Source organism: Elephas maximus, chromosome 1 (assembly GCF_024166365.1).
Source record: "Elephas maximus indicus isolate mEleMax1 chromosome 1, mEleMax1 primary haplotype, whole genome shotgun sequence".
Classification (NCBI taxonomy): domain Eukaryota; kingdom Metazoa; phylum Chordata; class Mammalia; order Proboscidea; family Elephantidae; genus Elephas; species Elephas maximus.
In genome coordinates, this window is record NC_064819.1 from 61,619,421 (window position 1) to 61,645,910 (window position 26,490).

At 41.8% G+C, this 26,490-nt stretch overlaps 1 protein-coding gene across 7 annotated transcripts in view; it reads right to left on the bottom strand.

Moving 5' to 3' along the window:
• ATXN1 (ataxin 1) overlaps window positions 1-26,490 on the bottom strand; it is a 533,523-nt gene that overhangs the window by 133,714 nt on the left and 373,319 nt on the right. The window contains exon 7 of one of the 7 annotated variants that reach the window (XR_007517404.1): window positions 2,789-6,177. The exons of the other annotated variants lie outside the window; for them this stretch is intronic. The gene's annotated coding sequence lies outside the window, so the exon portion shown is untranslated. Of the gene's footprint in view, window positions 1-2,788; window positions 6,178-26,490 lie in introns of those variants that run through there. 7 annotated transcript variants of the gene reach the window in all.

The following is a 26,490-nucleotide window of genomic DNA, read 5'->3' on the forward strand; positions in this document are numbered from 1 at the left end:
GGCTCTGCTGCCCATCTGCGCCCCAAAGAGAAGCCAGACACATACAGAGTATTGAAAATATAACCCACAGGGCTCTGAGTTTGCTGTGTAATACTGATTCCTCACAGATTTTCCATTTAAATGACTAGAAGTGATGGGTGTCTGTGTGTGTACTGTACTCTGAATTATTCACCTGACTCAAATCAACAGACTTTTATATTAATAAATGCTAGCTGATGTTGACTTTAATGTTTATTGACTGAGCCTTTTTTATACATGAAGTACAATTGTGGGGGCATAAAAGCATAAACAAAACATAGCCACTTCTCTCTGGGATGCTGGACTATTTACAGCTAATATTTCTCAAAAGTTTTATGTTCATTTCACCCTCTCAACAACTTTATGAGGTAGCTATTACTCTAAAGGAGTTTCTGGGTGGTGCAAACAAGGTGCTTGGCCACTAACCTAAAGGTTGGAGGTTCAAGTCCACTCAGAGGCACCTCAAAACAAAGGCCTGGTGATCTACTTCCAAAAAATCAGCCACTGAAAATCCTATGGGGCACAGGTCTACTCCGACACGCATGAGGTCACCATGAGTAAGAGTCAACTCAACAATTTTTTTTTTACTATTATTAAGCCGAGTTTATAAATGAGGAAGCCAAGACACAGAGAGGTCAAGTACTTCCCAAATTATAGTGCTAGTAAATGGCAGAGGGGGGAATTTGAACCCAGGCAGGGTCACTCCAGCGCCTGCACACCTAACCACCACACTATGCTGCTTTACATAACTAGTTGTACTATCAGGCAGACTGTGATACGATTCATGGATAACAAACAAATAATAAAGGGACCTGGGAACCCAAAGAAGGGAGAGGATAGATGGCTGGTGGTGGGCTGCTGGGGAGGATTTAGAAGATGTGGTTTCTGAGCTAAGCCTCCCAAGTATGAGGAGGACTTTGGAGGGATAGGCCAGATAGCAACAAACACAGATGTAAATGCGCAGGGAGGGCTGAGAGTACAATATGGAGTCTGGTTTTGGTGTGATTGTAGGGTCCTGGTGGGAAGTAACAGGAGGAAAGGCTGGGAGGATGACAGAGGTCACCTGGTGGGGGCCCTGGACACCATCACTGCACTTGTTCATTCCTCGGTATACAACGAGAGCCGAGAAGGTTCTGAGGAAAGGAGGGTTGCAGACTGACCGGTGGCTGTGGATGGTTTCTCTTCCTAAGAACCCTCAATTTAAACTCTGCCCTATTCCTTTTTTTTTTTTTTTCCATAAAGAGACTTCACTCGGTTCTTTCAAAAGCATTTTGCTTTATTGACTGGGCAAACCTGGAAGCTTCTCACTAGCCCTGCAAAGGACACAAAGAACTTCCACAGTGGGTGCTAACAGGGTCTTTAGACCCCTTTTAACACACACAAAAAATGGCACCACAGTTTCTCCTATAATAACAGCTCCTTGTGCCTCTACAGTTTTAGACTCATTTGATCCACATAAGAATGGGGACCAGATATCATTGCCTCCGCTTGACAAATGAAACAGAGGCAAGGAGAGGTAAATGACTCTTCCTCCCAATATACTGTGGGAGAGTGTGAGAACTGGATCCCAAACCTAGGCCTTGAGAATCTTCGCTGGAAGCTAATTCTACCATAGCATCTGTTATGGACTGAACTGTGTCTCCCCAAAATATGCACTGGAATCATAACACCTATGACTGTGGATGTAATCATGTTTGGAAATAGAGCTTTATTTGTTCTGTTAGGGAGTTCGTAGGTGGTGCAAAAAGTTAACATGCTCAGCTGCTAATCAAAAAGTTGGGGAGTTTGAGTCCACCTGGAGGAGCCCAGGAAGAAAGGCCTGGCAATCCACTTCCCAAAAAATCAACCATTGAAAATCCTATGGAGCACAGTTCTTCTCTGACATACATGGGGTCATTACGAGTAGGAAATGACTTGAGGGCAAATGGTAGGTTGGCTGTTACGTTAATGAGGCGAGATTAATGAAGAGTGTTTCCTAGACCTAATCACTTCTAAATTATAAAAAGGGCAGACTAGAAGTGTCATGTTGTTATGTGCCACCGAGTTGGCTCTGACTCATAACAACCCTATAGGACAGAGTAGAACTGCCCCACAGGATTTCCAAGAAGAGAACGGTGGATTCGAACTGCCGATCTTTAGTTAGCAGCCATAGCTCACTTTACAGACACATCCAAGCTCTCTGAGGGACCAAGTTACTGGGCTGGGGTCCTTGGTCTCGGGTGACATCTAACTCAATTGGAGTAACATCCTACTTTGGTAGGTAGCATCTGGAGTCTTAAAACCCGGCAAGCAGTCATCTAAGATATGTCTACCAGCCCCGCCCCATCTGGAGTAAGGGAAAATGAAAAAAAACAAAGATACAACGGAAAGATTAGTCCAAAGGACTAATGGATCACAACTACCACAGCCTCCACCAGACTGAGTCCAGCACAACTAAATGGTGCCCGGCTACCACCACCCACTGCTCTGACAGGGCTCACAACTGACAGTCCCAGACAGAGCTGGAGAAAAATGTGGAAAAAAATTCTAACACACACACACACACACACACACACACACACACACACACACACACACACACACACACACACACACACACACACACACACACACACACACACACACACACACACACACACACACACACACACACACACACACACACACACACACACACACACACACACACACACACACACACACACACACACACACACACACACACACACACACACACACACACACACACACACACACACACACACACACACACACACACACACACACACACACAACCAGACTTACTGGCCTGATAGAGACTAGAGAAACCCCAAGAGTATGGCCCCCGGATGCCCTTTCAACTCAGTATTGAACCTGAGGCTCACCCTTCAGATTAGACAGGCCCATAAAACAAACAATAACACACATTGTTCAACCACATATACGAGACTAAATGGGCACACCAGCCCAGGGGCAAGGACGACAAAGCAGGAAGGGACAGGAAAGCTGGACGAATGGAAATGGGGAACCTGAGATGGAGAAGTCGAGAAGGAGAGAGTGTTGACAAGTTGTAGGGTTGACAACCTATGTCACGAAACAATGTATTAATTATTCAATGAGAAACTAACTGGCTCAGTAAACCTCCACCTAAAGCACAATAATAAAGGGGGGGGGGTGGCGATTAGGCACAGAAACACACACACAGGTGAACACAGATGACATGTGAGAGTCATCTAGAAACCAAGGAGCCAAGGAACGCCTGGTGCTACCGACAAGAAGAATCGATACAGCCCAGATTTTGATTTGAACTTTTAGCCTCCAGAACTGTGAGAAAATACATTTCTCTTCTTTAAAGCCGGGCACTTGTGGTATTTCTCTATTACAGTGGCACTCAGAAACTTAAGACGTCATCTTTTAAGTACATAGGCCTGAAAAACTTGCTGCTGAGGCAAAATTGCAATGAGTTTCAGAATAAGCAACTAACGCTTCCTGGAGTGACATCATTTTTGTGGTGGGTGTTAAGACTGAGAACAGTTAAACTTTAAGAGATGGAAAAAAAAAAAAAAATCCTGAAGTAGGCTGATAGGCTGTTGCTTGAACCCAACTGTTGCCTCACTCCTCAGATGAAGGCTGGAGGGAAAATCATCAGGTCAGGAGTGAAGAGGACATCTGCCCATTCTCTCCTATTGCTGTCCAGTCAATCTCAACTAATGGCGACCTCACGTGTTACAGAGTAGAACTGCTCCATAGGGTTTTCTTGGCTATAAACTTTACAAAAGCAGATCGCCAGGCCTTTCTTCTGCGGCACCGCTGGGTGAGTTCAAACTGCCAACCTTTAGGTTAGTAGGCAAGCAAAAACCATTTGCACCACCTAGGGACTTATATGCCCACTTCCCATTGCCGTCGAGTTGATTTTGATTCACAGCAACCCTACAGGACAGAGTAGAACTGTCCCACAGGGTTTCCGGGGCCGTAATCTTAACGGAAGCAGACAGCCATGTCTTTCTTCCGCAGAGGGGCCTGTGGGTTCGAACTGTCAACCTTTTGGTACACAGCCAGGTGCTTAACCACTGCACCGCCAGGGCTCGTTATCTACCCATTAGTATATCTCAAAAATCGAGTCACCAAATCTCACTATTTCCAACCGAGTTTTCCATAACCACAGCAACTACTGAAATGAAGCTGTGCAGTTTAACAACAACCAAAAAGAAGGAAGGAAAGAGAGAGGGAATGATGGAAAGAAAAAAGAAAAGGAAAAAGGAACACCCCACCAGGACTTCTAGCTATTAACAGCCCAGTCTGTGGCCCAGAAAGCTGGCAGTTATGTGTAATTAGCACAGAGCAAGGTTCTGTATATACACTATCTCCAGACATGTTTTTGAAACAAGGGCTTTGCCTTTTACCACCAATAATTTGTCTTGTTGTATGTTGTTACTTACACAGATGTTCCATAATTTTTTACATATGGTGCAGCCAAAGAAAGCTTTTTTCCCTTTTTGGGAAAGACGCAAGTGTTTGTGTGAGGGAGAGGAGAATGGCTAGTTCTGTGTAATTCCTACGGTGAGGATAGGGTGAGGGTGGCTGTGATGTGTGTGTGGGGGGGGGTGTGGGTGTGTGGGTGTGTATAAGATTCTCTACCCAATCTCATCTCCATTTTATCTCTTTTTCCTGAGTCATTCCTATGGGAACGGGGAGTTCTAAGCACATCCAGGACAAGGAGCCCTGGTGGTGCTGTTGTTAAGTACTCAGCTGCTAACCAAAAGGTCGGCAATTTGAACCCACCAGCCTCTCCTCAGGAGAAAGATGTGGCAGTGTCCTTCTGCGAAGATTACAGCCTTGGAAACCACACCCGGCAGCTCAGTTCTCATCTGTCCTATAGGGTCGACCCCAAAGCAATGGGTTAAGCCCATCCAGGAGTCCCTGGGTGGTACAAACAGTTAAGCACTCGACTGCTAATTGAAAATTTGGGAGTCCAAACTGACCCATATGTATCTTGGAAGAAAGGCCTGGCAATCTGCTTCCAAAAGCTCATAGCCTTGAAAACCCTACGGAGCGCAGTTCTACTCCACACACATGGGATCTCCATGAGTCAGAGCTGACAGCAAAGGGCCGAAGCACATCCCAGGTTCATGGTGTTTGCTGGGAGAACGTATCAAAAGCCTTTCTGAAAAAGGGTTTGCATATTTACAGAAGAAAAAAGAGGCGGGAGAAATGTGAATACATTTTTTTTTTTTTTTGTCTTGGCAGTCTTTACAACTGAAAACAGCAGAAGCCTCTCATATTCCTGTGGACCTCCTCAGCCCCGTCCAGTATGCACATATACGGTATCAGAGAACAGCTCTGCTCAGTGCTTTCTCTGGAAGAAGGGTCCCTGTCGGTTTGGGGGCGGGGCGGGGGGCAGCTATGAGAGGGAGGGAGATGAAACCCAAGTATACTGGGTTTTTACAACGGAGCAATACAACTGGCTGAGAAAATGGGGGAGGAGGGCAGATTTAAAAAAAAAAATACATCTTCTCTTTTATTGCGATACCACCAGTTGAGAGAACATTCTGTTGGGGGGGAAGTCTGCCAAGGACTTCTAATTCAGTTTGTTCCACTCGTTTTATTTTTAAACCCAAGTGCAGAATTTTATTCCTGGAATGTTAGAGGAACGGTGTGGGCAGAAATGGGCAAATTTACTTCAGAGGTGCTTTATAACAACTTGGAAAAGACCCTCTAAAACTCTTCAAGTACATTTCAGGGGTGAATTTCATTTCTTTCTTCCTAGTAAGAAAGCTACTTTGATTTTTTTTTTTTTTTAAGCCAAATAAAACTTGATTATTTTTTGGAAAGTATTTCCAAATAATGATATCTTCTATCAGGTATTTACTATAAGCCGTGCAGTATGACAGGAATTTGCATACTCACTCATTTAATCCTCACAGCCGCCTCCGCCACCAGTTGCTCTCAGTCAGTTCCGACTCACAGTGGCCCCATGTGTGTCAGAGGAGAACTGTGCTCCACAGGGTTTTCAGTGGCTGGTTTTTGGGAAGCAGACTGCAGGCCTTTCTTCTGAGGCACCTCTGGGTGGACTCCAACCTCTAACCTTTCGGTTAGCAGCTAGGCACGTTAACCATTTGCATCACCAGGTTGGTTTGATCCTCATTTGTGGGTGAGAAACTAAGGTAGGGAGGGATGCCAGAGCTGAGTTCAAATCCAAGTCTTGCCTTTATCAAAATCCTAATTCTTAGCCACTACGTCATTCTGCTTCCATGTCTCAATAGCTGCAATATGTGAAACTGCCGATACATGCTATTATTTACATAGACATGCCAGGTGGCCATGAGGCTGCTGCTTATTCTAACAGGACGGTGGCAAGAGCCAATTCCTTAGCCTGTTCTGATGAGAGACCCTGATGTAGCCAAAGGAGGCTTGCAGGGCACAAGATCAGACTCTGGGCAGGAGTTTTGGTGTTGGGCGAGGGCATATGAAGGAAAAGCTGGAACTGGTGGGAAGAGGATATATATTCATTTTGAAAGGCCAAATGGTACCCCTACCAAAAACTGCTCACCCTACCTTGGCAATATGAAGGGTGTACTGACTGTCCCTCCCAAACTCCTCTTCCAAAAGGATTTACTTAAAAAATCTCTTTTCTCTGTCACTATGTATCACCACATTTTCCTCAGTGGTCCTGAGAAACCACACGGAAAATCAGAATGCTACACTTGTAAAACTGACCCTGCAGGGCCCTTCTACTAGTACACGCATCATCCCAAGGGGTAAAAAGGCAAGTCTGCCAGGCTCACGCTGAGAATATCATCATGAAACCCACAAGGATATGCAAATCTGCCTGTTTCAGAGCTCATTTGCATAGTTTTCCATTGGGTTTGTACAACCTCTGTACTCATTGTCAATTTCTTTTTCTTTCTGAAAGCTTATTAGCAGTATGTGATGTTTACAGCTTTAAGACCAAACAGGTTTAATAGGTAAAACATTTAAACGATATAATTAAAGCATGTGAGGAAGAGACAGGAAGCTCTGATGTAGATCACACACATAGCTATACTTGTGCTGTTAAAATACGCTTTCCAAGTTTGGAAGCTGCGGAGGCCTCACACGTCTGTGCACGCATAAGCACCACCACGAAATTTGCTTAACCTATTTTTTTTGCAATGATCTAGAAAAAGCAGAAAGATTTGCTTATAAGCTACCAAGGGCTTGAGCCTAGTCACTGAGTACATATTTTACTCACAGAGAAAGCTGAATGGAAGCCTGCCAACGTCTGGCTGACATTCAAACATTCTGAGTTTCTGTGTAGTCCGATCTCTCAATACTAATGTTTTAAAACTGCTTTAATATATATATTTTTTCCTGAGGCACTAGAGAGTTCAACCCTCGTGTCTCGATTTAGAGCGAATATACGGCAATAATACGTATTCTGCTCTGTTATTATTAGGTGCCGTCCAGTCAATTTCGACTCTTATCGACCCCACGTGACAGGGTAGAACTGACCCACTGGGTTTTCTAGGCTGTAATCTTTATGGGAGCAGATCACCAGGTCTTTCTCCCGTGGAGCTGCTGGGTGGGTTCTAACCACCAACCTTTTGGTTAGCAGCCGAGCACTTAACCACTGCAACAACAGGGCTCCTTTAAGTGCAAAAAAGGTCTATTCACTGGACCACATTTAACTTTATCCACAGCATCCATGCAATGAATAAATGATGGGTTTTGTGCCAAACTGTTATCCCTTTGTGCAAAAGATTTAGGACCTGGGCGAGAAAGGCAGGTTTGGAGAAACCATTGAAAAGTCTATAAATATAAAATATTAATCACTTATATAGGAGCAAATCTCTGAGAGACACACTGTATGGAACAAAGCATAGAATCTTTTGGATTTCATGTGACAGCTGTGTACAGCACCTACTGCTATTAGCCATTAGTTCAACAGCTCTGCCAAGAGGTAATTGGGGATCCACGCCTTCTGAGTACTTCGTAACTGGCAACTTTAACACAATTAACTGACATCCAAAATTTCACATGGACTGCAGAAGAAACAGCTGTTCCATATTAAATTCAGTTTTACAGGTGTTGGCTTTAAGGAAGAAAGGAAAAACCAAATACCCTTGGAGATTTTGGAGGTGGGCAAAAACCAGGAAGCTGTCATACCACAAAGAAAGAAAGATGCCTCTCCAGGTTAGGCATCTCTTTGCCATTTGGAGGCCAGGTGGTAACACATCATTGGCAAGTTTTAACACCTTTGGGGCTACACGCACATTTATATCTTCATGGAATTCTGCTGCACACCTCCTTACTTCAAACACAATCCCTCGTTTTAAATTCCTTCTGTCTCATTGTGATAGGCAGCAAACAAACAAAAAACCAGACCACTGACGTCAAGTCAATTCCGACTCACAGTGACCTTGTAAGGACAGAGTAGAACTAACCCATAGGATTTCCCTAGAGCACCTGGTAGACTTGAACTGCTGACCTTCTGATTAGCAGCCATAGCTAGCTCTTAACCACCACACCACCAGGGTTTCCGTGATGGGCAGCACGATGAAACAAGTGCCTTAAGCTGCAGAAAACAGCAGGAGAGTAAGAAAAGTGCTCAAAGAAAAGGTGATGGTATAGCCCCAGTCTGCAGACCTTGGTCTCAAAGGTTCTATCAAGGAGTTATTTCTGGAGCTTAGGCAAGTCACTAATCTGCTTGATGTCTCCATTTCCTCAACTGCTAAACAACGGTCAGGTCCCTGGGTGGTGCAAACAGTTTAGAGCTCAAACAACTACTAGCCAAAAGGTTCGTGGTTCAAATCCACTCAGAGGTGCCTTGGAAGACAGACCTGGCAATCTGCTTCCGAAAAGTCACAGCCTTGAAAACCCTATGGAGCACAGTTCTATTTTGCACACATGGGGTTACCATGAGTTGGAACTGACTCGACAGCGACTAACAAGAACAACAAACATGATTGCCAAGCTATTATCTCATGACTCAACATGCCCAAATCAGACTGAGACAAGTGAAACCCCCAATTAATTTGATACCATATGTTATGGGTTACATTTTCCAAAAATTGGCATCTGTAGTATCTGTGGGTTCATCCTTTTCTGTGTATAGAAACATGTGCACACATCAAAACAGACCCAGTTAAATCTTAATTATCTGGTGGAAGCGTCTCCAAGATTGTTACTATGGCTCCCTTTTCCCGTTGCCTATTTTTTAGCCTCTCTGGCAGCTCCTCCAGGATCAATGAAGAAGATGGCATGAAAGTCAATCAGTCTCTTTCCCTTTTCACTGTAATTTCAATGATCTGTGCTACCCCAGCCTCCCCTAGCATGGCTGAGTGAGAATACGCTGTATCTGTACCCACAGTTGGATGTAAACATTTATCCGCATTATCACAAAATGAAATGTTCACATACATTAACTTTACCTCTCTTCACATTCTAAAACTTTGTTTACTGAATGGAAATTTTTCTAAAACACATTTATTTCATACATCTGTATTTGTTTTCCTGCCTTTTAAAATAGAGGACGATAGACACATTTTAACCTTTTTTCTTTGAGGATCAAGTCAGTATTACGAATAAACATCTACTTATTATGGTGCTGTTGTGTATATGGTTGAGTGGTAGAATTCTCACCTTTCATGTGGGAGACCCAAGTGTGATAGCTGGCAAATGTACCTCGTGAGCAGCCAACCATCTGTCTGTCAGGGAGGCTTGCTGGTTGCTATTATGCTGAACAGGTTTCAGTGGAGTGCCCAGACTAAGACAAACTAGGAAGAAAAGCCTGGGGATCTACTTCTGAAAATTAGCCAACGAAAACCCTATGGATCCCAACAGTCCAGTCCAAAACTGATCAAGGGGATGGTGCAGGATCAGGCAGTGTTTCCTTTTTTGTGCATGGGGTCACCATGAGTTGAAGCTGACTCAACGACAACTACAAACAAAAACGTGATATGTATTAACCCAGCATAGTTTTATATCTGCTTTTGAGTTATTCTTTATACCCTCTTGATCTCAGCTTGTCATCTGAAACATTCATTTTTTTCATGCAATAAATCAAATTCTTATGGAAATCCTGCTATGCCAGGCACTATGCTGCTGAGGATAAAATGAGGAAAACAGGTATGTTCCCTGGTCTTACAGAGCACACAGAGCTCAGACCTAGGCTAGAAAACACACTAATGGCAGAATCACACATGTATGTAAGTTCACATATGAAAATGGCTATCTAAGGAAAGTAGAGAGCGACAGGAAGAGGTCAAAGTGGTGTAAGAAGGTCAGGGAAGTTGGGGCTTCTAGAGCGAGATGGTGGGTCTTAGGACTAGAACTGTGGCAATGGAGATGATGGACAAAAATGAGAAGATTCAAAAGATTTTCAAGAGCTTGGATCGATAGGACTTGAGGACATCTTAAACACTGATAAAGTGGGAGAGAAATGTGTCAAGGTGACTTTTAGGTATCTCTCTTTGGAAACTAAATGATGTCAATGGCTGAGCTAGGGGACACTGGAGGAAAACCAAGTTTGGCTGGATGGAAAAGGTTATAGCTTTGGTTTTGAGCAGGCTGAGTGAAAGGTGCCTTTATGATATCCAAATGGAGCTGCTACATAGGCAGCTGGATATACAGGTCCAAGGTTTAGAGAAAGCTGGCCTGAAGATATAGATGTTAGTGTCATGGGTCTATAACTAAACTGTGAGATTTGGATGAGATCACCTAGGGGAAAAACATAGCTTGAGTAGAGGCATGGGCCACAGACTAAGCTGTGAGGAACCTCCGTATTTAGAAGCGCAGGGTACATGTAGAGGGAAGCATTTGAAAATTGCACAAGAGAGGAGGGACCAGAAAAGCATGATGAAAATCAGAAGAGAAAGCTGCTGAGGAGGCCAAAGGAGAAGTGTTTTAAAAAGGAAGGAGTGAGCAACATGGGTGAAGCTGTGGAGAAATTAAGATGAGAACCAAAAATCCCACAGGAGATCCAATGACATAGACAACCCTGATGACCTTAATGGGAAAGGTGCTGGTGGAATGCTGGGAGCTAGCGCCAAAATGGAGCCAGTGGACGAATGTCCTCAGATGGTCTCCTAACAGTGGCGGTAGAGCACAGTTAGTCAAGGGGTGGGCTCTGGGGGCAGACTACAGGGTTGACATTCTGGCTCCCCCAACTTACCTAGGAGACCTACAGCAAGTTACTTTCTTTGGGGCCCAGTTTTCTCATGTCTGTTGTTGTGAGGTTTAATACATATAAACCCCTTAGCACAATGTCTATCACATATTTACTGCTCAATGAATGCTAAAAAAACTCGTTGCAGTCGAGTCGATTCCAGCTCACAGTGACCTTAAAGGACAGAGTAGAACTTCCCCATAGGACTTCCAAGTAGTGGCTAGTGGATTCGAGCCGTCGACCTTTTGGTTAGAAGCCAAGCTATTAACCACTGCACCATCAGGGCTTCTGAAGAAAGTATGGAAGGGAGCAATGTGATGACTTGAAGAAAGGGCATTCCAGGTTATAGAAACAGAAGGCTGACAGGTTCTGGGGTGGCATCCTGTGTGGCATGTCAGAGGAGGAGCAATGAGGCCAGTGTGGCTGGGGCTGAGTAAGTGAGGTCAGAAAGGTAGGCGGGGGCGATTATGACACTCTCTCTGGGCTAGGACAAGGCCTTTGGCTCTTGCTCTGAATGTGCTGTGAGGCCATTGGAGGGTTTTGAGAAAAGTGAGGAGATCTAAGCTATGTTTTAACAAGTTCACTCTGGCTGCTGTGTTGAGAATATATTTTAGGGGAGCAAGGGTGGAAGCAGAGAGACCAGTGAGAAGGCTGTTGAAATACTCCAGGTGAGAAATGATGGTGATTTGGACCAGAGGGGTGGTGTAGGAGCGTAGAAGAGTCAAGGACAGCACCAAAGATTGCAACCTGAGCAAATAGAAGGATGGAAGTACCACTTACTGAGAAGGGGAAGATTGTGAGAGGAGCAAACCGAGAGAGAAGATCAAGAGTTCATCCAAATGGAGAAGTCCAGAAGCAGTGACTAACCAAGTCTGAATTAAATTTGGGAGCTGTCAGGTTTCAGATAGTTTTAAGAGATCACCCAGCAGCAAAAGAGGTCTGAGGACTGAGCCATGGGACCCTTTTAGGTTTAGAGGTAATATGCTACTATCTTCCATTGTAATTGTTCACCTTGTTAATACATGGTATCGACTGCTGGTAGGAGTGCAAAGTGGTACAACCCCCAGTGGAAGGCTATATGGTAATAGTCAAGTTACATCACATGGCAAATCCAAATGTCACGTGTGTACACATGCTGAGGGGCCACAAGGCATAGGTACACAGCAGACTTGGGTCTTCTTCACGTGATGTTTATGCTCTCTGCACTCACTGTGCATTAAGGAGCTGGGCAAACAGCAAGTTGGAGAGCTAGGCTACAGGACGCAGAGACCGGAGATGGCCAGTAATCAGAGGGACAATTCGTAATAACCTGTGTTCATGCTCTTCTGCCAAATAACCTGCAAAATGTTAAAACAAAAAAACCCTGTTGCCATCAAGGTGATTCCGGCTCATAACTATAGGACAGAGTAGAGCTGCCCCACAGGGTTTCCAAGGAGTGGCTAGTGGATTCCAACTAGCGACATTTTGGTGAGCAGCCATAGCTCTTACCGCTGCGCCACCAGGGCTCCAAAAATGACGATATTCCCTGGGTAATTTTGTTGCGCTATTTTCTAACAGGAAATACAGGTACTCAAAACTCTTTGTGTTTATACTTGTCCTTTTTACAATTTGGAAACCCTGGTGGCGTAGTGGTTAAATGCTATGGCTGCTAACCAAAGGGTCAGCAGTTCCAATCTGCCAGGCGCTCCTTGGAAACTCTATGGGGCAGTTCTGCTCTGTCCTGTAGGGTCGCTATGAGTCGGAATCAACTCAGCAGCAACGGGTTTGGTTTGTTTTTTTTGTTTTATAATTTAATTAATTTACAAATTATTAGTAATCCCTTTTGTTCTAGCCCATATGAGGATACTCACAACTGCCGACCTCTTAGTTAGCAGCCATGGCACTTAACCACTATGCCACCAGGGCTTCCCTATATGAGGATACCCAGAAAACCATTTCTGTTAATTTCTTCACAAGTATATATGTTGCCAGAGAATGGATTAGAATTCTGCTGTAACCAAGAAAGCTAGATGGCAAATAGCATAAAAGGTGATTTCTACATTTTGATATGCTTCCACAGTGACCCTTTTTGGGGGTGGGGAGCGCATGTGCCACACTAATTTTGACATGGCTACTAAAGGAGCAAAAGCTAGCGGTCTCTCTGCCTAGTCCACTGCCAAGCTTAGAAAACCTGCAATGAGGCATCTGTCCTCTGGAAAGCAAAAGAAGAAAATGATGGTTTCCATCAAAAGGCCTTTAGCAGAAACAATCATTTCTTGCTTATATGCTCTTCCAATTTTTTAATATCCAAAATATCACAGGTGTGACCCATTCTGGGGCACTGACACTGAACAGAATACAGGTAGAGCCAGCTATTGGGTCAGGTCTCAGAGGTAAAGGGAAGGTAAAGGTGGTGTTCAACCTATCTCCCTTGTAAACACACAATTGTAGGTAGAAATCAGAAGTCCTACAACTTTTCTTCACAAGTGAACTGAAGAAAAACAAGATATTTTCCCTCTGTGGACTCTCACACCCAGAGCATATATAATCATGCTACTAGTCCACTTAGTGTTTATGTTGTATGTTCTATCCAAGAGTGACTTACAATTAAAGTAAAAAACCCAGCAGGGAGGACATCAGAAAAATATTGATGAAATAACATATAATAACAGTACTTCCTTGATAGGTAGACAACCAAGAAACTCTGAAAATCATAGAATGAAAAGAAAGAAAAAAAAAAGCAGCAGCTGGTGGTTATGTGGAGTCCTTGTGTGACACAAAAGGTTAAGCACTGAGCTACTAACAAGAAAGGCTGGTAGTTTGAATCCACCCAGAAGTACCTTGGAAGAAAGGCCTGAAGATCCACTTTTAAAAGATCACAGTCACTAAAACCCTACGGGGCATAGTTCTACTCTGACACATACGGGGTCACCTTGGGTCGGAATGGACTCTTCAGTGAATGGTTTGGGGTTTTTTTTTTGGTAGTTATGCACATAAGCTTCTTAAGCTTAATACATGGGAGGCACTCAATACGGAATGAAAAGAATGACTCTGAGAGGAAGGAAGAAGCAAGTCAAGTTGCTATTCTGGAGTCCCTCATATAAGGTGGGAATAAAATCCAACAGAGTCATTAATAGAATTTTAATAACGAAAGCTTCCAAAAGAGTAAACTCGAAAGTCCCCCTTTCATGACTGAATTTCTCAGATTCTCAGTGGATCTAAATTTAAACTCCACAAGAAGTAGGACCCTTTGCCAAAAGGTGTTAAATGTAACATATACTGTTAGAAGCATGTTTGCCAATCCTGTCTTTCACAGCATGAAGGCCCTCCAAGAATTTGAAAAGGATGAAACACAAAAAGCATGTTTGTATGTGTGCGTGTGTATTACTATCTAGCTACGGAAAGCCGGTAAGAAAAATGTGGCTGTCAATGGCAATTTGGAACTACATTTTTAAAGTCAGGAAATGCCGATTCTCAGAGCTGGAGACTGTGGGGGATGGGAGGTTGGAGCAGAGGGGGATTAGGGGAAGGGGTAGTTTGTCCAGACCATCAGGACGCAGGCTAGAATCCCCTGGGTGCTTTTTTCAACTCCAGTTGTTGTTGTTGTTGTTGTTAGGTGCCGTGGAGTCGATTTCGACTCACAGCAGCCCCATGTGACAGAGTAGAATCGCCTCACAGAGTTTTCTAGACTGTAATTTTTACAGGGCGGAGTCCTGGTCTTGGAATCAACTTCACAGCAACAGGTTTGGTTTTTGTTTTTCCATCTTTACGGGAGCAGATCACCAGGTCTTTCTCCCACAGAGCCACTGGGTGGGTTTTAAACCACCAATCTTTTGGTTAGCAGCTGAGCACTTGACCATTGCGCCACCAGGGCTCCTATTCAGTCCACTGTCCTAATCCATCCTAAACGTGACACGCACTTTGTCTTTCAATGTCCAATGATTAGGACCTGTTGATTTATAAATGGTATATGTAGCAATTTCATTTCCTAGTTACTTCAAACAAATAACAAATATAGCTACTTTTCTCTTTAAATTAAGAAGTAAGGACTAACGGTGGTAGGTATTCTGTTTTTTAAGGCACTTTGTAGTTTTCCTGTTTTTTTTTTGTCCCCTTAATAAGCTATTTTCTGAAAATATACGATTGAGACCAGACTTCACATTTAGGAAGTACTTTGGCTTTAATCCATAAGGGTGGCATTTAGCAAAGGTGTCTTCTCTAGCACTGATAACACTATTAAAAATTAAAGTGAGGACTCACGGAAGACAATGATGCCAGTGTTGAAGGTGGCATGATTTTTAATCTCCCCGAATCCCTGCCTTCCTCCTCTCTGAGCAATAACAGAGAAACTAGGAGAGTGAAACCAAAAACGCACAGATGACACCAAAACAAAATTAGGTTACCAGGGAACCCCATGAACTGAAGGGGTGTGGCCAAACCATAGCCAGCTAAAGCGCCACGTGGAAGCAGCACACGTACAGGAGAAAGCTGGAGGGAAGGCAATGGGCACCTGACTGTCTTAGTAACAAAATCCAAACCAAACCCATTGCTATCTAGTCAACTGTAATTCTGGGCAACACCATGAGTTACAGAGTAGAACTGTTCCATCAGGTTTTCTTGACTATAATCTTATAGAAGTAGATTGCCAGGCCTCTATTCCACAGCACTGCTGGGTAGGTCTTAACCACCAACCTTTAAGTTAGTAGTAGAGTGCCAACCGCTTATACCACCAGGGCCGCTCTCTCTGAAAGCCCCAAATCTCCAACAAGCCCTCACTGGGAAGTGAGCAGGCTAATGAACTATTCTGAGCACAGCAGCTTCACTGGCATGGGTATCCTGCAGAATCCAATCCACAAGGTGAGTGCAAGGAAAGTGGAGGAAGGTCTAAGGGTGACCAGGTGCTGTGGACCCAACAATAATGTTATGTATCAACTTTAATATTACATGTATCCATTTATTTGTTTGAACACTAGTCTGAATGTTGCCATGAAGGTACAGGTACAGTATATAATTGTGAAAGTAAAACTAATGTAAGGCACAAACCTGTCAGAGAAGGAAAACTCAACTATTTTTCACTAAAATGAGCGACAGAAAAGTGCTAGGACTGCACCCTGTCAAAGGCGGAAAGCCTGTGAGACCCAGAAAAACAAGGCAGCCCCGTGGAATTCCAACTTTCACAGGCTTCACTGTATTTACATGTGATTAATACTTAAAATCAGCAGACTTTAAGTGGATTACCCTCCCTAACGTGGATGGGCTTCATCTAATTACTTGAAGTCCTTAAGAACAAAAACTGAGGTTTCCTGTAGGAGAAGGAATTCGGTCTCTAGACTATAACAAAGACATCCTGCCAGAATTTCCAGCTTGTTGCCTGACCTATGGATTTGAGACTTGCCAGCCTCCAAAATCATGTGAGCCAACTCCTTAAAATAAATCTCAGTCTCTGTCTCTGTCTGTGTCTTCCTTCCACGACTAAACCCTACCCTGAGGAGAAACTTCTGAGGGTAGAAACCAAATCAAGCAGGCCAGTGATAATAGGATAAAAGGCGGACAAAAATAGAGGAGGGAAGCAGAGAAGACAGACCAAAGAAAGTATGGGCCGTATTTTTATAATTTCACGGAAACAACAGAAGGGGGAGCTCTAGAGCCTAGAAGCTAGGTACGTTCTGGCCTATCCCTTGCCCTTAAAAAGACCAAAAAACTCATTTCGTTTAAAAATGAGTAACAAAATAGGATTGTGGTTAAATCTCGTACACAGTTATTATGAGGAAAAATGGAATAAAGATCAGAATAACATTCCTACCACAGAGACATGCCCACAAAACATGAAAACATTAAATAACTACTTCAGAAGAGCTAAAAAGAAACCTGAGGAAATAAGATAAACAGGAACAACACAAATCAGATTGAGAAAAACTCAGAAATGAAGTGATCGGAGAAAAGAAGTATCTGAATAGGCAGGCAACAGAACTAAGGAAAAAAACTGAAGCAAAAGGAAAAATCATTTTAGAAACGAAGACAAAACTAAGAGGAGGGAAGACACACAACAGATAACATCTAAAGAGAACTAGAAAATGGAAAGTGTAAACGTGAAAAAGAAATGAAGCAAGAGATAGAAAAGATTCAAGAGGAAGCTTCAGGAAGAAAACATAGGTAAACAAAATCAAGTATAATGTAACAGTCCTCCAAGAAGAAAACCAAAGCAAGAGAACAAATACTAAGAATTGTAATTCACACACACTCTCTGGAAATAGAAAAAGATTTGAAACTTTATACTGAAAGGACACGTCAGGTATCTGGAAAAAGTAAGCTGGAAAAAGACACACACACACACACACACACAAATCCTATGACATAAAAACAAAAACAAACCTGTTCCATCAAGTTGATTTCAACTCATAGAGACCCTATAGGACAGAGTAGAACTGCCCCGTAGGGTTTCCAAGGAGTGACTGGTAGATTCGAACTGCCGACCTTTTGGTTAGCAACCAAGATCTTAATCACTGTGCCACCAGGGCTCCTTATTGATATTAAGTGAGAGTAAAAAGATATTTAAATCAAATGATGGGGAGAGGAGGGAAGAATGAAGAGAGTGTATCACTAATCTCAATACTGCTCAGTAGTAGGGAATAGAAGAAAATAGAGTAAAAAAAAAAAAAGGTAAGGGGCACCAAGGGTATTATATTTACTATAAATATATCCATTAGAAGAAAAAGAAATAAAAATCTACCAAATTAACATAATTGCTTATATTGAAAAATGAAGGATACACATAAAAATGATTACGTACAGGGAAAAGAATGGAGGGGACAAAAATGAAAGACTGACTTCATGGAATTCACATGTTTTGGAAGTTTGATTTTAGGGAAATTTCACTACTTTTACATAATTATCAAACAAAATGATTTTCTAAAAGCCTCCCTAAAAATTTACAGTAAAACAGATGAACTTAAGTGCATATACAGTTAAAAGAACTATTCTAAGTGGCCTTAACACATTGTTTTAGTCCAGCCCAATGAACGAAAAGAACTAAAAAACAAAACGAAACAAAAAACAAAACAGCTTAAACAGTTTTCAGTGAAGGTATCATTGATGTGGTATTGGCATTTTTATTCTGAAATGATTGTGAGGTTAATGTGGGATAAAGGAGTAAATTACATTAGTGTGATTGAGAATGGCTATTTACAGCGTAAGACAAAGGAAATACTGACTTAAGACCAATGAGGTTAAGTAAAAGCCCTGTGGTACTGAATTTGAACTGAAAGTTATTGGTCTAAATTCATAATGTATTTTCGCTTAAAAACATATACGCACACACGGATGTATGGGTGGGTGGGTGGGTGGTGGACGGACAGACAGACGGACGGACGGACGGACTGATCAACAGATGGACCGATAGATGGATAGACAGACAGACAGATGAGAGAGGTATAGATTTCCAAGCTCTGGCTGTATCCGCTGAAAAGGCTGAGAAACAATGATAAGCCCAGTTGCAATGAGTGCCCCTAGGGCCCACACTGTGGTCTCTGAATATCATTTTTAACTAAAAGGAACCAGGTTTTCCTGGGGAAAAAGCTGATCCCAGGTCGGAGGCAGGAAATGTACAAGATGAGCCTGAAACATACTGTCATCCTAGAAAGCAAGGAAGCTCTCGAAAACTACTAGAATTATGTTAAAAGGACTCAGCAGTGAAAATGAACAGATCCCCAATGGTTAAAGACGATAAAGTGAGAATCAACGAGGGTAGTAACTATAATGGATTGAAATCTATCAGATATGCTTAAATCCATGAGTTCCCACCTTGGAAACCATATGGGGCAGTTATACTCTGTTCTATAGGGTCCCTATTCCCAGAAATACTTTAAAAAAAAAAAAAAGAAAGAAAGAAATGGTGACACGAGAGAGAACTATGAATCAACATTTATTCTGAAACCTGATAAAGGGAAAATCAAGCATTTATTCTGCTTTCCATACAAAAACTGAACCACTGAGTGAACACATAGTAGGTGCAGGGAAGGATCTCTTGTGAAGAATGATTTTAGCTAATCAATAAACAAAGAATAATAATAGAATTAGACTATCAGCATCTTCGAAGCCCTAATAAATTTAAGAGTTTCGACAAGAATGCCATTTTCAAAGACAGATCATTAACCGTGACTTCTCGATAGAAATCACAACACAATACCCCTGTATAAAGAACTTAGGCAATGCAAAGCAAAACAAAGCAAATCTCAACAAAAAGAAAAAAGGATCTGATCAATGCCTCTAGAACTTCTAGCAATTCATAGAAAATACAGGAGACAGAGGAATATGTTTAATGACACCATAACCATACGGATGCCACCATCAAAACTCAGATGGTGGGAAACTGTACAAGGACAAAATGGTGAGTGTTTTCAACAGAGAAAAACTGCAACATTAAAAAAAAAGATGTAAGTCCAACCCATAGAGATTTAGGAAACGTAAACATACTTTCTTTTGACCCTGATTTAAGAAAACAGCAACAAACAAAAACAAAAGGCCACAACACAACAAAAAATTAGTTACAAGTAAATTAGGGAAATGTGAACACTGGTTAGATACTTGATGATGAAAGGAATTACTGTTAGTTGTTTCTTTAGGTTTGATGATACTGTGGTTTTATATAAGAAAGAGAATCCCTCTCTTAAATAAATACTAAATTATTTACAGGTGGTACAATGCTTGGACTTAGTTTCAAAATTATCTGTTGCGGGAGTAAGGAAGAGAAAACAATGTGATGGCTGGTGAAGTGAGGCGATGGGCCATGGAGTTCATTTTACAGTCCCTCTACTTTTAGATGTTGTTTGATATTTTCTGTAACACAAAGCTAATATTCCTTCAGAAAATCGGTGGTGGTTGTTGCTGTGTGTGGTTGTGTCAATTCTGACTCATGGCAACCCCATGTGACAGAGTAGAACTATCCCATATGGTTTTCTAGGCTGTAAATTTTATGGAAGCAGATGGCCAGGTCTTTCCCCCTCAGAGCCACGGGATGGGCTCAAATCTCAACCTTTCAGTTACCAGTTGAGCCCCTAACCGTTGGACCACCAGGGGTCCTTCAGAAAGTTGGTAGTGTTTCTCAAATGTGGTTTCCCACAATTGTCACCTGGGGTACTTACTGAAGTTTAGACTCTCTACACCTCAGGCTACTTTCAGTAATTATTAAAATTCAAATTCTACCTTACCCTAGATTTCTGAACCATAATTCCTGGGAGGGAGGCCAAAAAAGCTGTATTCTAAATAAGTGGTGCAGGTGGGTCTTCTGCACATCCCATTTTCCTTTAATTATTTGCATGAATTTTCAAAGAGTTCTAAATGGTCTATGACAAAAATTGTTCTATCTAGGATAGGCAAATTCATAGAGACAAAGCTTAATCAGTGGTTACCAGGGACTAGGGGAAGGGGGACTGCTTACTGGGTACAGAGTTTCTATTTGGGGTAATGAAAAAGTTCTGAAAATAGATAGCAGTGCTAGTTGCACAGCATTATTAATGTAATTAATGTCACTAAATTGTATAATTAAGAATGGCAATTTTTTAATTGTGATAAAAATATATATAACAAAAATTTGCCAATTCAGTCATTTTATATGTACGATTCAGTGACATTGATTATGTTCAATCATGTTATTAAAATGGCAATGTTTTATTATATATATTTCACCACATTAAAATTAAAAAAGATTAAAAAACAAAAAACCCCTTGTTTTCCTACCAAAAGAACCCTTTTAAAATATTCTTGACATACTATTGTTTAATTAAAAAAAAAAAATTTGCTCTCACAGTAATATATGACAAAACAAGTGGTTTTGCTTGGGACCAGATCATAGTTTCAAAGTTTGCTGAGCACCTGGAGTTAACAAAATAGAGGGACTAGCCTGATATAACTTGGGTGAACCTATAGAAAGGTGTCTCTTGTATGGAAGCCAAGTTTGGTGACAGAGAAGATGAGCAAAATCTTAAGAAAAACTGTGATCCTAAGCCCAGCTACTACATCAGTTCAAAAACTACCCCTAAAGTCACAGAGCTAGAGTTAGAAAACCAAAATGGAAGAACACGCTCAGCAGTTCTCAAGCTGAAAGAACTGAAGTGAAAATTCATGCCTTGAAGATTCTATGGGAAAAATACTAAATTATGCAGGAAGCATCAAAAAAGATGGAAGGAATACACAGTCACTGTACCATCAACCATTTCAGAAGATAGTATATGAACAAGAACCGACGGTACGAAGGAAGAAGTCCAAGCTGCACTGAAGTCCACTGGTGAAAAATAAGCCTCTAGGAATTGATGGAATACCAACTGAGATGTTTCAATAAATGGATACAACACTAGAATCACTCACTTATCTATACAAAGAAATTTGGAAGACAGCCAACTCATCAACTGACTGGAAGAGATTCATTCATACACGTGTCCATTCCAAAGAAAGGTGATCCAACAGAAACGATATCATTAATATCACATGGAAGTAAAGACAAGGTGAAGATAATTCAAAAACAGTTGTAGCAGTACATTCACAGGAAACTACCAGAAATTCAAGCCTGATTCAAAAGAAGACATGGAACAAGGGATATCACTGGTGATATCAGATGGATCTTGGCTGAAAGGAGAGAATACCAGAAAGATGTTTACCTGTGTTTTATTGACTATGCAAAGACATTTGACTGTGTGGATCATAACAAATTGTAGATAACATTGCAAAGAATGGGAATTCCAGAACACTTAGTTGTGCTCATGTGGAACCAAAGGCAGACATTCAAACAGAACAAGGGGATACTGTCTGGTTTAAAATCAGAAAAGTATGTGCCAGGGTTGCACCCTTTTACCATACTTAATCAATTCGTATGCTGAGCAAATAATCTGACAAGTTGGACTATATGAAGAAGAACACAGCATTAGGTCTGGAAGAAAGCTCATGAACAACTTGCTTTATGCAGATAACTCAACCTTGCTTGCTGAAAGTGAAGACGACTTGAAACACTTACTGATGAAGATCAAAGACTGCAGCTTTCAGTATGGATTATGCCTCAACATAAAACAAAAATCCTCACAACTGGACCAATAAGCAACTGCATGATAAATGGAGAAAATACTAAAATTGTCAAGGATTTCATTTTACTTGGATTCACAAGCAACACCCATGGAAGCAGCAGTCAAGAAATCAGAAGTTTTGCATGGGGCAATTCTGCTGCAAAAGACTTCTTTAATGTGTTAAAAAAATAAAGATGTCACTTTGAAGACTAAGGTGTGCCTGGGCCAAGCCATAGTATTTTCAATCACCTCACAGGTATGAGAAAGCTAGACAATGAATAAAGAACACCGAAGTATTGATGCATTTGAATTATAGTGTTGGTGAAAAACATTGAATATAGCATGGACTGTCGGAAAAATGAACAAATCTGTCTTGGAAAAATACAGCCAGAATACTCCTTAGAAGTGAGGATGGAGAGGCTATGTCTCACATACTTTGGACATGTTATCAGGAGAGACCACTCCCTGAAGAAGGACATTCATGCTTGGTAAAGCAGAGGGTGAGCGAAAAAGAGGAAGACCCTCAATGAGACAGACTGACACAGTGGCTGCAACAATGGGCTCAAGGAAAACACGATTATGAGGATGATGCAGGACAAGGCAATGTTTCTTTGTACACTGGGTTGCTATGGGTGGGAACCAACTCAAAGGCACCTAACAACAACAACAACCAGAGTCACAAGTCCTTTTTTCCCAAAAGAGGGTCCATTATCCTTAACATAAAGAACATACTTCTTTCTGCTGATGGCACTTGTCATTAAAAGCCAGCAGTTTGTTGAGAGAATCTTTTTCCAGTAAGCAAATTTGGTCTACCAGGATGCTGGATATCAATAACAAAGGTCTTGATAAAGGAAAGGAGGGCAGAAAGGGATAGGACCAGCACTTATTAAGCTTTGACTGGGTTCTTAAAGGGCTAGTTACAGCCTTAGGAGCTTTACATAGGATTTCTAATTTAATCTTTATTGAAGGATGTAGCTTTTACAGTTTAAAAAACCCCAAGGATTCTACCAAGGTGCTTCAGAGCATCTCTACTGTATTTTTAAATTAAATTTACTACTATTTCATAACTGTAATAAACACACACACGCACACACTCCAATGTGTCACAAGGTAGAATGGCCCTAACACAGTGGCTAGGTTCTAAACTTGCCATACAAAGCAATGTGTGTGGGGGTCAAATACACTTCCACTCAAACTTTTCAGCAACTTCCACACACATTTATTGTAAAATCCACAACTCTGGGCCTCCTCATGCTTAGTAGTCCTTACACAGTCTGTTCTCAACTGTGTGACCCACCCCTTATCTCTGGCTGACCACATTCCTTCGCTGTGCTCCATTTTATTGGCCACCATGCTTTTTCATGTCAGACACATCCCGTTCCTACCTAGACTACTTCCCCTCCAGAAAATCACATAATGTATTTCCTTCCTTCAGGGCTGTCCTCAAACGGTGTCCCTCCCTGATCACCCTGCCTAAACCAGCAGCCCTCTCTCTTCACTCTGCCACTCTATTCTTGTCTTACTTTAAATTTCCTTCAGTGCATTCATCGGCAGACAAAATGCCATATATTCCTTGTGCATTTAATGTTCTCTTCCACACTAGAAAGAAGCTTCTGGGAGGAACTCTGTTCACTGTTCCAATGCCAGTACCTGTCAGAAATCTGGCACAGAGAAGGCACTCCATAAATTAAAGTCCCTTAAGTGGCAGATCGAGGATAGCACACAAGGATTTTTTTATGCCATCCTGTACACTCAGTGGTTAAGGGCTTGGCTGCTAACCAAAAGGTTGGCAGTTCGAATACACCAGCCACTCCTTGGAAACCCTATGGGGCAGTTCTCCTGTGTCCTGTAGGGTTACTATGAGTCAGAATCGACTCGACGGTAACAGGTTTGGGTTTTTTTCTGGTACAATAATTACCGTGTACATTGACGTTTGAAAACCCATCTACGGCAGAAGTGTGTTTGGGCATCCAAACCACTGTGCTTTTAACAATTACACTCCTTTGTTACTGTTGTTGTGTGCCATCGAGTTGATCCCTACTCATAGAGACCCTACACGGCAGAGTAGAGCGGCCCCATAGGATTTCTTAGGAGCAGCTGGTGGATTTAAACTGCCAACCTTTTGGTTAACAGCCTGATCCCTTAACCATTTCGCCACCAGGGTTCCAATTACATTCCTAGTAGAGAGAATTCTAAAGCTTTCCTGGTTGCATGAAAAACCAGTTGCCTCCCAGTTGACTCCGACTCATGGTGACCCCATGTGTGTCAGAGTAGAATTGTGCTCCACAGGGTTTTTCAATGGCTGATTTTTCAGAAGTAGATTGCCAGGCCTTTCTTCCAAGGCACCTCTGGGTGGACTTGAACCTTCAACCTTTCAGTTATGAGATGAGTACATTAACTGCCTGAACCACCCATGGTCTCTGCTCGCATGAAGTTCTCCTTAGTTCCATTTCGATATTAAGTCTCTCTATATTCGGAATCGACTCGACAGCACTGGGTTATATTTCATATTGGAAACCCTGACAGCTTAGTGGCTAAGTGCTATGGCTGCTAACCAAGAGGTTGAGAGTTCAAAGCCACCAGGTGCTCCTTGGAAACTGTATGGGACCGCTCTACTCTGTCCTATAGGGTAGCTATGAGTCGGACTCGACTCGACAGCAACAGGTTGGGTATATTTAAATAAAAAAAAAAAAATTTTTTTTTTTTTAATTTAAATAGTATGTGTTAATTTGCTGTTGCTGTTAGGATTAAAGGAAAAAATGGAGGAGCTCTCCAGAAGTTAGAGAGTTAATGTCTAAGTTAAATGTAACTTCCATTCTGGCACGGTGGAGACCACTAATGGTTCGATGCATAATGCCAGGTTATGCAGGTATCAAAATAGTTTCTCTGTCATTTATTTCAGTGCATATATTTGGCATTCCCTCATTTTTCCTCTTTAACATCTAAACTTAAGGTCTCTACATGTCCATTCACATGAGACTGGACAAGTGAGCACCCTATTACAGCACACACACACAAAATCCAAACCAAACCCATTGCCTTTGAGTCAATTCCGACTCATAGCATCCCCGTAGGACAGAAGAGAACTTCCGCATAGGGTTTCCAAGGCTGTAACTTTTACTGAAGCAGACTTCCACATCTCTCTCCTCTGGATCGGCTGGTGGGTACCAACCGTCGACCTTTCAGTTAGCAGTCGAGCGTTTCATCAGGGCTCCTATAGCACAGGTGCCTAAAGCAGACAAAACAGCCCGAGTTCTTACCCTCTCAGTAGTTAAGTGCTCAGCTACGAACCAAAGGACCGGTGGTTTGAATCCACCCAGAGGAGCCTTGGAAGAAAGGCCTGGTGATATACTTCCTTCTGGAAGAGCAACCGTTAAGAACTCTGTGGAGCGCAGTACTACTCTAGTACACGTGAGCAGCAGGTTTTAAAAACAAGTAAATGTGAGGCATAAAATAGCATAACGAGATCGAACTACTGGCATTGGAGTGTCCAAAGGTAACCATGCTTATGTAAGTGAGGAAATCCAAAGTCCAAGATTTACATGGTAAGTTTGTTCCTTGTGGAACTGAATGGATAGAGATGGGCTCCAGGCATATGGGCTTCTTCTTTTTTAAGGACATTGATGAGCACCTCATGAAATGTTATAATTTGACAAGTGTTTTTTGCCCCAATGGAAGATTTAAACTAGCTGAGGAAGCCATCATTGGTTCCCCAAATTGCACACTTGCCAATTAAAAAATGCAAATTGTTTTTATATTGTTAGTGATTTCGACTTTCAAACAGACACTTTTTACTCTTCCTTTTGCAAGCCGTTGGGTAAGTTTAAATTTAAAGAACAAAAAAAAAGTCCTGAGATTGTAAAGTAGCTGTTTAAAAACAAAAACAAAATACCCCATTATTGTCTTGCAACTCCTCATTTAAGGGAATGAGGACTTTCTCAATACTGTGCAACAACTTTAAAAACAACAACTACAATAAAAGAGAATAAACTGGAAACTAAAGTGTGAGAAGACTGCAGCTGTCATCCATAACAGATTTCAAATTTCTGTGTTCGTCACAAAGCCTCTTTGTTCATCTTCCTTGATTTTACAAGTCAGCATTATACATTTTTAAATCTCACACACGTTATACGAACAATATTTTCTTTTCCTACTTTTATATACTGAGGTTTCACATAAGATTTTGTTTGAAAAACGACTTGATTTTAAAAATATTTGAAAACCACCAAATAAAGACACTGAATGATATTTGAACCTGCAGCTGACTACTGCTGTAGTTATGTTAACACCAAAATA